Genomic DNA, 14,441 nt, shown 5'->3' on the forward strand with positions numbered 1-14,441 from the left:
ACACTTTTTTTTTCGTATTTCTCAACCATTTTCACATAAAACCGGCAAGGACCGGTTGAAGATGAACTCTTTTATATCAGATTCAGAGAATGATCAGCGATTTATCATTTCTCAGCCCAGAAATCCCTGGGAGAATTTATCTTTATCTTCTCCTTGTGGTGACAGGCTTTGTTATTTTGCTAGCTGGCACATCAACCCTGATCCCTACATTTCACTGAAATTAAACAGGTTGGCCATGGTTTATATCATGTTACTAAAATGTGTTTTTTAATATCACTTTACAAAAAAGCAGCCTCAGTTTATTCGGTGACACTGGCCCACAACACTGGAAAATATGAAAAGTCTAAAAGGAGGATGAGTTAGAGAAAACCATAACTCACATGTTCATCTTGTAATGAGTGCATTGGTAAAAACTCTCTGCTATCCAGGTTTATCCCACAATTAACTTCACAAGTTTTAGTGTGGATGCTTGGCCTATTATTTATATTGTTTCCCCAGATTTTCATTAAGGACTCTCTTATTTGAGTATTTTCAAAATTGGAAACAAATATTGGGTCAATCTTTCATTATAATGCCAAACATTTGGTACTTCAGCAGAACTGAAACAATTAACGACTAAGGGTAGCTATAAAAGACTACATGGGTTGGCCACACTGAGAAACAAGAATTATATGTGTCTCAGTCTGAGATATCTGGAATGAGAGCTGTTATTGGGTCTTCTGGGAAAGTGACTTCATTTGGAAAGTAATATGCCTCAAGAGTCACCAGTGAAGTGCATGCAACTCTGACCCTGGAATACTTGCATTGATTTTGCAAACCATTTCTTAGGTGACCATGAACACTAACTGCACTCTATCAGAGTTAACAAGAAAGGGAGGCTTTATATATGTGGGAGCAATGAGCTTTGTCTTAGATGGCTGGTTCAGCAGCTCAGAGAAGTGCAACCACACAGAAGGAAAAGCAATACATGAGGGTTCTAATTGAACTCCCTCTGCAATATAGAAATTGATGCAGGCACAAGTTTCATCCAAATTGGCACAACTTTCATCAAATTAAAACTCTCAGCTTAAAGCAAAAATTACTGTTGACAATGCTAGGATGATCCAGACACTACTTTATACAGGTATAAAAGCAGGGATACTCATCCAGATTGGTGAAAAAGAAAACCAAGCCTCCTAGTTGGAAAAAAAAAAATAAAGGCCAGCATAAAATGCTGCTTCTTGCAACTATGCCAGTTTACTTGAACGTTGAGTACTCATGAGTATAAATGGCACCCTCAGAATTTGACTGCCTCTTCTGTGCTAAATGGCATTTGTTCAATAGGACCCAACGCCCACTCATTTCCTCAATACAAACTGAGTAAGGTTCTCCTGCATTGTAGGGTTCCACGAGGCAAACTACAACCGAAGTGTTGAAAGTCTATTCACAATAATGGTAATCTGCCAGCGAATTTCTGGTAAAGTGATGCCTTACATTGCATCTCTTATTCCATTGTCTTCACAAAAAATAATGGGTAGTGGCTGCCTTTGAGGATTTTTTTTTCAGTCATCTAAAAATAAGAAACAGTAGTAGATTTTTCTTTATAAAATAATGTTGAATAGGCTGTCTTCCTCATTTCAAAAAAATCTTTTTGATAGTGCTTCTCTATGAGTAAGGAAATTCCCCAAATCCTTTGCCAGATCAGACTCCATGTGCCAAAATCCTCCTGTCTTAAGTTCCCTGGGATCCACCAAAAAGCTTTGAAGCATGGTCCAATTGTAGAATGCTCGCCTTTCATTCAGGAGACCCAGGTTTGATTCCCAGACCATGCCCCTTAAAAAAAGAAAAAGTTATGAAGCTTCAGGTAGGTGTGGGTTCTGGTAGCTGTATTTCAAAGACAAAACTACTCATCAGAGAAAATATCAAAAGAAAAGAACCCAATAGTCTCATTTTGTTTGCACAGTTAGAATTATATTGGTATCAATTTTCTATTCTGTCCTTATAAAAATAATCAAAATATCATTATGAAGAATTCATAAATATGGTGCTTTTATCATTGTATAACAGGTAAATGAAGACCTATTACTTTGTATTTCTATGTTGTTGAGCATTTTTGTTACCATCCCCTTCTTACTATGACAATGAATGTCTGAGCATAAAATGCATTGCATGAGTATTACGCAGCTATAAGAGAATAAAGTTATGAAGCGTGCAACAACATGGATGGACCTTAAGGGCATTATGCTGAGTGAGATTAGTCAGAAACAAAAGGACAAATACTGTAGGGTCTCACTGATACGAACTGACATTAGTGAATAAACTTGGAAAATTTCAGTTGGTAACAGAGACCATCAAGAGATAGAAATAGGATAGATATTGGGTAATTGGAGCTGAAGGGATACAGATTGTGGCAACAGGACTGATTGAAAAATTCAGAAATGGATAGCACAATACCACCTAACTGTAATATAATCATGTTAGAACATTGAATGAAGCTGAATGTGAGAATGATAGCGGGAGGAGGCCTGGGGGAACAAATGAAATCGGAAGGAAAGATAGACAATAAAGACTGATTTGGTATAATCTAGGAATGCCTAGAATATATAATGATAGTGACTAAATGTACTAATTTAAAAATGGTTTTGCATGAGAAAGAACAAAGGAATGTCAGTACTGCAGGGTATTGAAAATAGACAGTAATTAATATTTTAAAACTTGAACTTGGAACATATGGAATAAAAATAAATAATAGGGGGAACAAATGCTAAAATAAACTTAGTTTGAAATGCTAGTGATCAATGAAAGCAAGGGGTAAGGGGTATAGTAGGTATAATCCTTTTTTTCTTTTTTCTTTCCTGTGTTTCTGTGTTCGTTTTATTTCTTTTTCTATTGTCTTTTTATTTCTTTTTCTGAATTAATGCAGATGTTCTAAGAAATGATGAATATGCAACTAAGTGATGATATTGTGAATTACTGATTATGTATGTTGTTTTATCTTGTTTCTTTATTTTTTTAATTAATAAAAAAAAAAAAACAGAAAAACCAGACCTATATCAGCCCTTGGAGCATGGACAGCCAGATGGCCTTTCCACTCAGCAATCACTCCAGCAGCAGCTTAGTGGGAGGTACCCAGTGTGCCTCGCAGAGTTTGGGGGCTGCTCTCATTCTCAGTTGCTTCTGCTTCCTGCCTCCCGACACTTTATTTAGGGAGAAATTAAAAAAACAAAAAAAAAAACAAAATAAACTTTAACTTGTTGAGACTAGAGGAAAAAATGTTTATTTGGTACAAAATTTATATTTTGACTAGTGTATTTCCTAATATAACTTATGTGGACAGCTTAATTGAACACCATAGTACATGGAACCTCGAGTAGGGCATGAGATTTTGTAAGTTTGTCCAGAGTGATGCCCTGATAAATCCCAGAGTGATTTGAACAGTGAATAAAAAAGAATTAGCAAAGTCCTCTTGGGGGAATGGTGAGAAAGGGGGAAATTCAACTTCCCCAAGTGGAGAATTCTTGATATTCTCACAAGCAGTGGGGACAACCAAAGCAATAGGCTGAGTCCCCGATCTTGGGTTTGTTCATTAAAAAAAAAAGCATTGAAGCCTGATAGAAAGACCATAAGCTCTGGAATAAGCTCTGACAATAATCAAGACAATATTTTTAGAGCAACTTGCAAAATTTCTAATGTATAATCATAGTGATTAGAATTATTACTATATTTATTACTGTTATTATTTTCATCATCATTAAACTCTAGACAGTTTCCACATACTCAGTATTCCTATAGGATGTTTTTAATAATTTATCATTCATATTTTCTATGTCTTTCGATCTTTTTTCAGCAATTGGATCTGTAATGTGAATTTCTTCTTGTATTTCTACCTGCTGTTGCTTTATGTATTATAACATACTTCATGTAACTTTTTGATATGTTGTTTGATACCCTAAAGTTGATTTTTGTAAACCTTCACATGAATTATCAATTTACAGTGAGTATCCTGTTTTGTTTTGGCCTTTGAAATGTATTTGGTATTTCTAGTACTACTTTTACTTTTTATCTGTAATTGCCAAATATATCTTTACCTATCTTTTTCTTTTCAATCATACTGCACCATGTGTTTCTTTTACCAGCATAGGTCTAAACTTAGTTCTTTAATCCATATTACTGCTATTGTCCTTTGTTTAGCTTTATTTTATATTTAGTTTAAAAGCATTTGATAATATTTTGGCTCTCATGAAATAAGGAGAAATGCTGTCACTGGTACCAGCACAGGTCAGGTGGCCTAGGGGTCAGCCCACACCGCACTGCAGCTTGAAGCAACATTGTTCTTGTCACTGCTGATGTTTCCAGGAGACAAGGACGACAGAAGTCTACGCAGATCTGAAGGATGAAGTAGAGATGAAAGGGAAAAACAAAGAACAAGCGTAAAGGACGTGTGAGAAGAGGGTCAAGGTTACATTTTCTTAGGACTGTTTGAAAATACGTAATGAAGAGGAGTCCCCTTTTATGCTGTTCCAGTTACACCTTGGAAAAGCAGTCCATTTTGAATGGTTTCTCTGGGTTGGACATTATTTTTAGGTGTTTATTTTTTGTTCAAAAAACTTTGGTTTCTTTGTTTTTGCTTTACCATTCTATTTTTGGCTATATAAACTAAATCTATTTTGTCTTGGAATTTTTCAACAATTTCAGAATAATATTCCCTTTTAATTTTGTGAATGCATATCTTGTGTTTTTAAATATTATTAAAATTATATATATCTAATTCTCAAAATAAAAATGTAAGCAGGTGTTTTGAAATTTACAATCATTTCAAGGAAAGAGACTCAGGCCTTTGATTTCCATTCTTACTTTTCTATGGCCATCATCTCTCACTCTTCTGCAGTTTTCCCAGTGTTCTGCAATGTAATTCAGGAAGTCCATACCTGTATTTCTCTTTAACTCTTTTCAACCTAGAGATTCCTCTTCATACAATTTTGTGATGTGTTTAATTTTTTAATTCCACGATTAATTAAATGATCTACATATCTTAACTTAAATATTTGTCAGCAGTCCTTTTTATCTCCAGCGCCTCAGTCTTAGATTCTAAATTTTGATTCAAAATTAAAGAGCTTCTATTTAAGAAAGATAACTTGATGAGATATTTGCTTTTATTTCTATAAACATCTCAATCATTTTACCATCTATTTCACACATGAAAATTAATTCAGCCATGTAAAGAAAATGTGGGTAGTAAATTCTATTTTATTGTTTTCTGGAAACTAACCCTATGGAAAAAGGCCTAAAGTCAATATAAGTTTAATTTACTTGGTTGTTTATAAAATACTAAAAATACATTCTAAAACAAATATCTTTTTTTTTCATAAATTTCTGGAACTATACTATTTTCCAGTTCAGAGATGGTTTTTCTATCATTTTTTAACTATGAATTCTGTTCATAAGTCTAATCATCTTCTTAAAAATTATCTTTGCCTTATTTTCTCTATATTTCTTCTCTCATTTTGTCTATTTATCCTTTTTATTTGGGTGAAAGAGACTCTCAGTTAGCCTTTCACATCACGCAATGGGTTTTAATATATTTTATTTACTGCCCCTGAGTTCATCTACATACAAACTTTGTTCATATTGTCCTGTTGTTAAGACCTACCACTATTCATTTTTAAGTGCTGTTCCAAATCTAAGATTGTCTTGTTTTGCTTGAGGTAAATTTAATTCAGAGAGAGATGATTCCTTTGACACTAGGGTAATGGTTTCTGCTTCTCGTGTAGTAATCCCTTCAACATCATTTGCTTTTCCCCTCCAGCTCCACACAGTTTTTCTCTGTTTAAAAGAAAGGTTTGATTTAATTTAGGTATAGTATGTTGGCAAAACTAGGGGCTGTGACATTTGTCCTAACTCCATGCCAGTTTTGTTTGTAGTTTTACACAAATTCTTCAGCTCAACAACTCAAACTAGTGCACCATAGGGTCAGAAATGCAGTACTGGGAGAAGTTCCAGAATTGCAAACTCAAGCCTTGTCTCGTCATCAGGTCCTATTGGATGGTCTTGGTCAGAGGTCAGCAAAATCCACTTGCCACCTGTTTTTGTAAATAAAGCTTTATTGGGACACAGTCACTCATTCATTTATATATAGTGTCTATGTCTGCTTTAAACTGTATAATGGCTGAGTTAATAGTTGCTACAGAGACCTTATGGCCTGCAAAGCTTTAAATATGGACTATCTGGCCCTTTACAGAAAAACAGCTTGCTGAAACATGGTCTAGATTCCCTGTCCATAATATAAACAAAATGTTAATACAAGCAGACTCCATTTTCACTTTCACTGTCATTCGTAAATAACATGGTATCCTCTTTCAGCAAGCAACCAGATTAGCCTGGGATATAAAAAAAATCAATGTCCGAAGGTATCCTTATCAGGGTTGTCAGATAAATTCAGGATTCCCAGTTAAATGTGAGTTTCACATAAACAAATAAATGTTTTTTTAGTACAAATAAGTCCCAGGAAATTCCTAAAATTCGAATTTGTATATACTGTATTTTTACTTGCTGAATTTGGCAGCCCTATCTCTGATATATAACCAGTGGATACATGTAAATCAAATCGAAAACCAGGCTTCATTTTAGTAAGGAAGCCAAAATAGACCTTGAATAAAGAAGTTATTTACAAGCTAGAATTTTTTTTACTCCAAAAAGAGAAAGCCCAACTCAAACGGGCTTAAATAATGATGAAATGTATTATTATACAACAGGTAATACAGAGTCAGGAAGTCTCAACATTTATACATACCTTATGTTATGAACTGACTTATGTCCCACAGAAAGATTTGCTCAAGTCCAAACCCTTGGTTCTGGGAGTGTAAATATATTTGTGTATAGGATTCTTGAAGATGTTATTAGCTAACATGAAGCCAAACTGGATTAGAGTAGACCATTAATCCAGTATAACTGGTGTCCTTATAAACAGAGGAAATTTGGACATAGTAAGACAAGGATAGAGAGAAAGCACCAGCCTGTGTCAGAGGCAGAGACTGAGTTATGCTGTAAACCAAGGAACATCAGAGATTGCTGGCCACCCACCAGAAGCCAGGGGAAATGTGTGTGTGGGTGTGGTGTGCGTGCACACGTGTGATAAAAATAGAAGGTAGGCCAAATACAGCAAGAAAAACAATGGTTATTTGCATTCTTACTGTAAAAGTAAATGTTGTGTTACTGTGTTCCCAGCTCTCCCTGGTCATGGGAAAAGTCCCAATGGGTTCTTGTCAGTTCCATCTTGATTGGAAATTGAAAAAGTTGTTTCACATCCATCTCCACACAAGGTGTCCAAATCCAACTTTCATTCAATGTAACTTTCAAGTCTCTAGGACTATTGAACTTTTGTTTGTCCATGGACAGTAGGTCACTGGGGAGGAGCCCGCATCATATGAGAGAACAGCCAGTAATAAGTCCCCCCTGCTTTGCTGCGCAGTACTTAGAGAAATCTACCCCCTCTGCGAGGAGTCAGGCTCCTCTCTTCCTTCTCTCTGCCTGTGGTCACACCTTCTCCCATTGACCTTGTCCCCCACTGCCTTATCTAGTCTTTGATTACCAAAAATATACCTCTACAAATAGATAAGTGGGACTTTCTGATTTGAACTTGGATTTGAATGTTTCTGAGCCTTTTTTCATTTCACTATGGGCTTGGGAAAGCAAAACAAACAAAACCCTGTGTATATTTAGAAAGTAGATAAGAGAGGGGAAAACAAAGAAAACACAGAACATTTCAAGCTATAACTCTTCCACAAAATATTTGTTTGTTTTAAGGCATATATTCTACCTAAAGCAACAATAAAATATCTACCAGTAAAAAAAGTACTTGAACAATACAAGTATTTGAATTTTCTAGCTAGATAAGGAACTTGTGAGCAGAGGCTGTTTCTTTTTCCTTTGTAATTATAGTGCTAAAGATGACTGTCACTTAAGATACTTAATGTGGAATTAATACGATTTTATATGTCATACTTAATATCAAATACCTAGTTTAATTAGAACAGAGTTTCTTATGTATGCTAATAAATTATTATTCTTTATCCTTTGATTCATGAAATAGATTCATTATACTAATCTTAAAATTACATTGTCTTTCACAGGAAAAATGAAAAAACAATCCATTGGTGGAGGGTAGGAACTGTGATGCAGTAAATATTCTAATCTTTTAGTGAGTAATTGGCTAACATGGTATTCTAACTTGTGACTTACCACCCACTGCTCAGCTTTCCTCTGCTGCAGGATTGTTTCGATTAGCTACACTGTGTAACAAACACTTCGATACTCAGTGATTTCAATGATTTATTATTAAATCTCATAAGTGTCAAGACTGGATACTAATTGACCTTGACAAGGCATACTTGCATGACTATAGGTTAGCTCTGCTCTATGTGACTCCTGTCAGGACCTAAGGGCTACCCCAGCCATGTCCTTCTAGTGGTAATGGCACAGGTTATAGGCAGCAAAGTTTCTCACCTTCAACACTATTGGCATTTTGGATCAAATAATTATTTTTTGTGGGGATTGTCCTGTGCATTACAGTATGTCCAACAGTAGCTCTGGCCCCTACTCAGTAGATATGAGTAGAATCCCCCAAATTGTGACAACTGACAATTTTTCAAGTTATTGCCAGATTTCCCTGGGGATGAACTTTCCCCACCTGAGAGCCAGTGCTCAGAGCATGAGCACAAACACACAAGCCTCATGAGTCCTAGGCTTGGAGTCGGCACACAGTCACCTCTACCTCATTCTATCAGCCAAAGCAAATTACATGGAGAATCAACTGTCAAGAAGGAGAGAAGGCCATCCTGCTCTTAGCAAAGTTACATGGAAGTGACAGAGATACAAGGAGGTGAGAATTGGGCCATTAAAGGAATAAATGTATTTTAACCATTATGAGTGCAGTGATAAGTGAATATTTTATCATTAGTTTAAGTGGGGCATCTAACTTAAAATGTTCTAATATATTTTTGGAGGATATTTATTCTGTAATTGACTTTCTTCTGAGGCTATCTTAATTATTCTCATACTTTTAGATCTTATTAGGAAAAGGTTACAGAATTTATAACCGGCACTATCAGTTTGTTTTGGTTTGCTAATGCTGCTAGAATGCAATATACCAGAAACGGAATGGCTTTTATAAAGGAAATGCATTAAATTGCAAGTTTACAGTTCTAAGGACTTAAATATGTGCAAACTAAGGCATTCAGAGAAAAATACCTTGATACTGAAAGGCTGATGTCTGTCACATGGGAAGCACGTGGCTGGCATCTGCTGGTCCTTGTACCTGGTTCTGTTGCTTCCAGCTTCAGAATCCAGTGGCTTCTTCTCTAATCATCTGTGGGCCCTCACTTAGCTGCTCCAGGGCAAAACTCTGGGTTTCATCTCCAAATGCCTGTGTCTCTGTCAGCTCTGAACTCTTTCTCTCTTAGTGAGCTCTCTTAAAAACTTCAATAAGCTAATTAAGACCCATCTTGAATGAGTAGAGCCCCATCTCCATCTAATCAAAATGTCACGCCCACAATTAGTGTGTCACAGCTCCATGGAAACAACCTGATCCAAAGGTCACACCCACAATGGGGTGTGTCTCATCTCCATGGAAACATGGAGGTCTCACCTTACAATATTGGATAAGGAGTAAAAGAACATGGCAGCTCCTACAAAACTGGATTAAGATTAAAAGACCATGGCTATTCTGGGATACATAACAGTTTCAAACCAGCACATACTCCTTTCCTTTTGGTATATTTGCAATACTTATTAGAGATAAATATCACCATTATACATTAAGCTTGCAATATAATACACAAAGCAATCTGATTTAAAATTCTTTATATTGTAATATCATAAATTATCTTTTTTATTATCTTTTTTGTTATTTAGTTTTATAAATTATTCTTTATATTGTAATATTATAAATTTAAACGTGAATTGTAAATGAAAATAATGATTTCTTACTTAAAAAGGGACATCATACATAAACACATAAATATACAGAGCAACATACAGCAGTCTGCTTGATGTTAGAGCAATTGAAATGTAACATGTATATTTTATGAGTCAGAATTTTATGAATGCCTGATATGCATCAAATAACACAAGTTAAAATCTAAATATTCTTAATTAGGAAATAAAAGGAAACAAGTTGCAGATGTTGGTTAATGTGTTTTTAAGAGAAACAAATGAGCTTAAGAGAAAGAATACACTGAAATTAATTCTGTCTCATGGTCTAGCCACCTTGAGCAAAGTCAATCTGTCTGAGACTTAGTTTACAAGATAACGTGTAAGAAATTGCCAATATTCATTTGTTTTTGACATGCTAACACGACAAGCTCATATGATTCAATCTAACAGATAATACCAATCTCATAAAGTTGTTCAGGGGATTAAAAAGTAAATTTTAGCTTAATCTGAATCAAACTAATATATATACAATGGTAAATAATCAGAGAAAGACAGAAATCCATTACATTAATCAAGAACAATTTCTAAAGCAAAGTCACAACAGCATTTTCCAGCAAGCATCTGCTCCTTTTTAATAGCTTTGATCAAATTCCAAATCATAAAAATGAGAGAGCTGCAGAAAATGGTTGGAGGTGGTAAGGAGAGCAAGGAAAAAATAAAGGAATAAGAAATTTTTCTTTAAAAAAGAAGTAGGAATAACACAAAAGCATTTAAATAAAAGCCAGGGTCTTTTATTCTGAAATATTCCTGTGCAGTCGAAAAGAATCTATTTTTGTTTTTTGATTCTCTAAAGCAATCAGACTTACCATGTAGGTAAAACAGAAGATTTAAAGTGTTTTCTTTTGAAGCTGTATAAAAAAATAAGTTGTGATTTGAATCAAGTTTCTTAAAAAGATAATTTAAAGAGAGTCAGGTGATAAAGAGCACGAACATAAGTTTTCATTAAATTCTTTAATTACAAGAGAAATGACTTAGCTTTGAGTGAGTTGGCGATTGCATGTTATTATGCCCATAATAAGAAATGACACACTTATGAAATAAATAAACAATATTATTTTAGTTTACTAGCTGCCAGAATGCAATATACCAGAAACAGAATGGCTTTTAAAAAGGGAAATTTAATAAGTTGCTAGTTTATTGTTCTAAGGCCAAGAAAATGTTCCAATTAAAACAAGTCTATAGAAATATCCAATCTAAGGCATCCAGGGAAAGATACCTTGATTTAAGAACAACAATGAAGTTCAGAGTGTCTCTCTCAAATAAGAAGGCACAGGGCGAACACAGTCAGGGTTTCTCTCTCATCTGGAAAGACATATGGCGAACACAGCATCATCTATTAGCTTTCTCTCCAGGCTTCCCTTCACAAAGCTCCCCAGGAGGCATTTTCCTTCATCATTTCTGAAAGTTGCTGGCTGGTGGACTCTGCTTCTCATGGCTATGTCGTTCTGCTCTCTCTGAATCTCCAGCTTTCTCCAAAATGTTTCCTCTTTTATAGGATTCCGGTAAACTAATCAAGACCCACCCAAATGGGTGGAGACATGTCATCACCTAATCCAGTTTAACAACCACTCTTGATTAAGTCACATCTCCAGGGAGATGATCTGATTACAGTTTCAAACATTCAATAATGAATAGGGATTAGAAGAAACGGCTGCCTTTACAAAATAGGATTAGGATTAAAACATGGCTTTTCTAGGGTTCTGTTGAGGTTCTGTCTAAAATTAGGTTAATAACCAACTACTTTACCCAAATAATCAACCTAGTTGGTTTCAAGATGTACCTAAGAGTACCACTCATGACGGAGAAAGAAAAAAACAAAACAATTTATGTCAAATGAACTGTGCAAAGTATACAGGTGTCCAGGGCGTTGTACAATGCCTAAAACATCCAAGAAATTCTCTATGGAGAATCAAGGAAGATACCTAAGATGTCATCATGTGAAACTAGTCCCTCCCTCTGGGCTCATCCAGTTCAGAATTCCATACATGCCTTGGAGCAGGGATTGGGAAATCTTGTCTTCCCTGTGAAGATCTGAAAAAAAGAGCATGTGGAGATGTACGTCAGTATGGGGAAGTCTCAGGAAGGAAGCTAAGCAAAATCCTTTAAATTAGAAAGATAAGTTATTGATTTTTTTTTAAGAAAAAAAGCTACAGTTATATGGTCTGCTGGCTTTAAACCCATTCATACTTTTGTTCCTGATTAATCCCAGTTCAGATAAGATAAGAAAGAACAGATCTTGGTTGAGGAAAAAAACCCTCAATTTTATTTACTGTAATTCCACTTCTAGAATTCTGTTTAAATAATCAGATATGAAAGCAAAGCTATAAGTAAAGGATTTTCATCAAAGAATTAAAAATAGAAGAAATGAAATTGGAATAATTTAAAAGGAGAATGGTGAGATAAATTACAGTATATTCAGAAAATGGGACACATTGCAATTGCTAAAAGTTCTGATTACAAAACTTTTAATGACATCTAATATCTACTGGAAATATTAAGTTGAAATGGTAAATACAAAATAGTATGTACTCAGAGCCTGCCCATGCAAAAAAAAATTGTATGTTGCATTATGATAATTTTACCAAAATATAAATAGACGAATAAGCAAATAACACCCAAACCAGTACACTTTAAATATCTATATGCATAAAAAAACGAATTGATAAAATTTATAAGTTGTGTTATTATTTCTGGATGGTGGACTTAGCCATTTGTATTTTCCTCTTCACAATTAACTATTCCCCCAATTCTTTGGTAATGAATTTTTATTACATCTATAATTAGGAAAATTATCTTTAAGGAGCAAAAATGAAACAGAACACAAATAAGACCACAGTGTTGCTTTTTCCAACATTGGGGCAGATGGTATGGATTTTATACTTACATTGTCATAACTATCAAAACTTTCGTGTCTGCCTCGGCATCCATATTACTTTGGCTAAGCCACTTGCCTCAACCCTGGACTTAGGCCTCATTGATAAGCGGTTTTCCAGTCCTGGGGCACAAACTTCTGCAAAACTCAAACCCCATCTGTGGCCACCATCCAAACCACCCACATACTTCACCCAAAATCCACTGCTGGGCCCAACCATACTCACCACACTCAAACCACAGGCCCTTTCCCATTTTGCACACATTTGCATTAAATTAACCAGTCCTTGACTGCTGTAGAATATTGCCTAATCTCCACCCACAGACCTCAAAAGTCACAAGCCCACAGGTCCCTGTGGCTCTGCCTGAGTGTGCCCCAGCTGCCAGTTGAGCCCCTGAGCTAATGGCACTTCCTGCTCACCCCTCATGGCATCCTTCTCTCTCTTTTGTCATGCATTATGGTCTCAGTTTTCCATTGTGTCTCACTCAACCTCTACCCAGACCCTAATTCAAAATCTAATTTAACTGATTTGAAACATGCATTCATCTATTGATCTTTCCCTAAGGTAAATTATCTTTTTACTGTCCTTGTAAATCTGAATTTCCCACATTCAAATTCTTCATTGTTATTTAACATTTTCTCATCTTGAGCAAACAGAATTGTCCTAAAGTTTTAAGACTATAAAAAGACAGCTTTCCATTTCCCATTTCTATAAGTTCACTTTTGAACACTTTCAGTGTGAGACGCCTGCAGGAGAGAAAAACGGTTACATTAAGAAATGGTCTGCTTCCTGGGTGCTGCTAGGGGTGGAAATGCAGCTAGAGATGGTGTTTGAGAACAAGGGGCAGGTAAGATCAGTCAGAAAAAACCCACAAGACAAGAGGAGGCCAGGAATAAACACAACCCTGATAGATGCTAGCACTTAGAGAGATGCTGAGAAAGGAAAATAAAACGATGGAAGAGATTGGGGAAATGATAATGTGCACAAGGCCAAACAGGTGAGAAAATCATGATGGAAGCTCAAGAAAAAAAGCAAGAAAAGACTTCAACGAGAAAGGAAAGGTAAGCAGACAAGGGAAGGTGTTGAGAGAAGGGCCTTTAAACTGAGATAAGTGATAGAAGCAAAAATAAAAAGAAGGAAGCTGTTTCATAGAGGAAGACTGAAAATGGAAAAGAAGATTGGAAATCAAATTTGAAATTTGTTGAATTTCAGGGTTAAAAGATGAGACTTTATTCTCCAGTCTATAAGAACTGGAGTGTTTAATATATAGTGAGTTTTGAAAGCCTGAATTTGATGACAGAGAAAAAAAAGATGCCCTAAATTCTACAAGTTTCTCTTAATATTTCAAAAGCAAAGCCTAGAAGTCTCAGAAAACAGATTCACTATAATATTCTACAGAGAAGATGATGGGAAATGCCCTTTGGTATGGAAGGAACTTGAAAGGAATTTTGCAGGGATGAAATTCATGTGAAGATATGGCTTGGGTTCTTCCTCAAAGGAGAGGAAGAAGTAAGATGAAAACACCAACAGAGACTGCAGATAAATTTAGGGAGAATCCATGAATACCAAGACATTTTCTCCACCTCATTGCCTCTTCCA

At 35.5% G+C, this 14,441-nt stretch overlaps 1 long non-coding RNA gene across 1 annotated transcript; it reads right to left on the reverse strand.

Moving 5' to 3' along the window:
• Positions 1 to 4,166: 4,166 nt before the first annotated feature.
• Positions 4,167 to 9,537, reverse strand: LOC143686329 (uncharacterized). Its single transcript, XR_013177069.1, has 3 exons — positions 9,226 to 9,537; positions 5,630 to 5,802; positions 4,167 to 4,365 (listed from the first exon to the last, which is right to left on the reverse strand). It is a non-coding gene; the product is annotated as an uncharacterized LOC143686329 (long non-coding RNA).
• Between the last annotated feature and the right edge of the window lie 4,904 nt (positions 9,538 to 14,441).

This window comes from Tamandua tetradactyla, chromosome 6 (genome assembly GCF_023851605.1).
Source record: "Tamandua tetradactyla isolate mTamTet1 chromosome 6, mTamTet1.pri, whole genome shotgun sequence".
Lineage (NCBI taxonomy): Eukaryota > Metazoa > Chordata > Mammalia > Pilosa > Myrmecophagidae > Tamandua > Tamandua tetradactyla.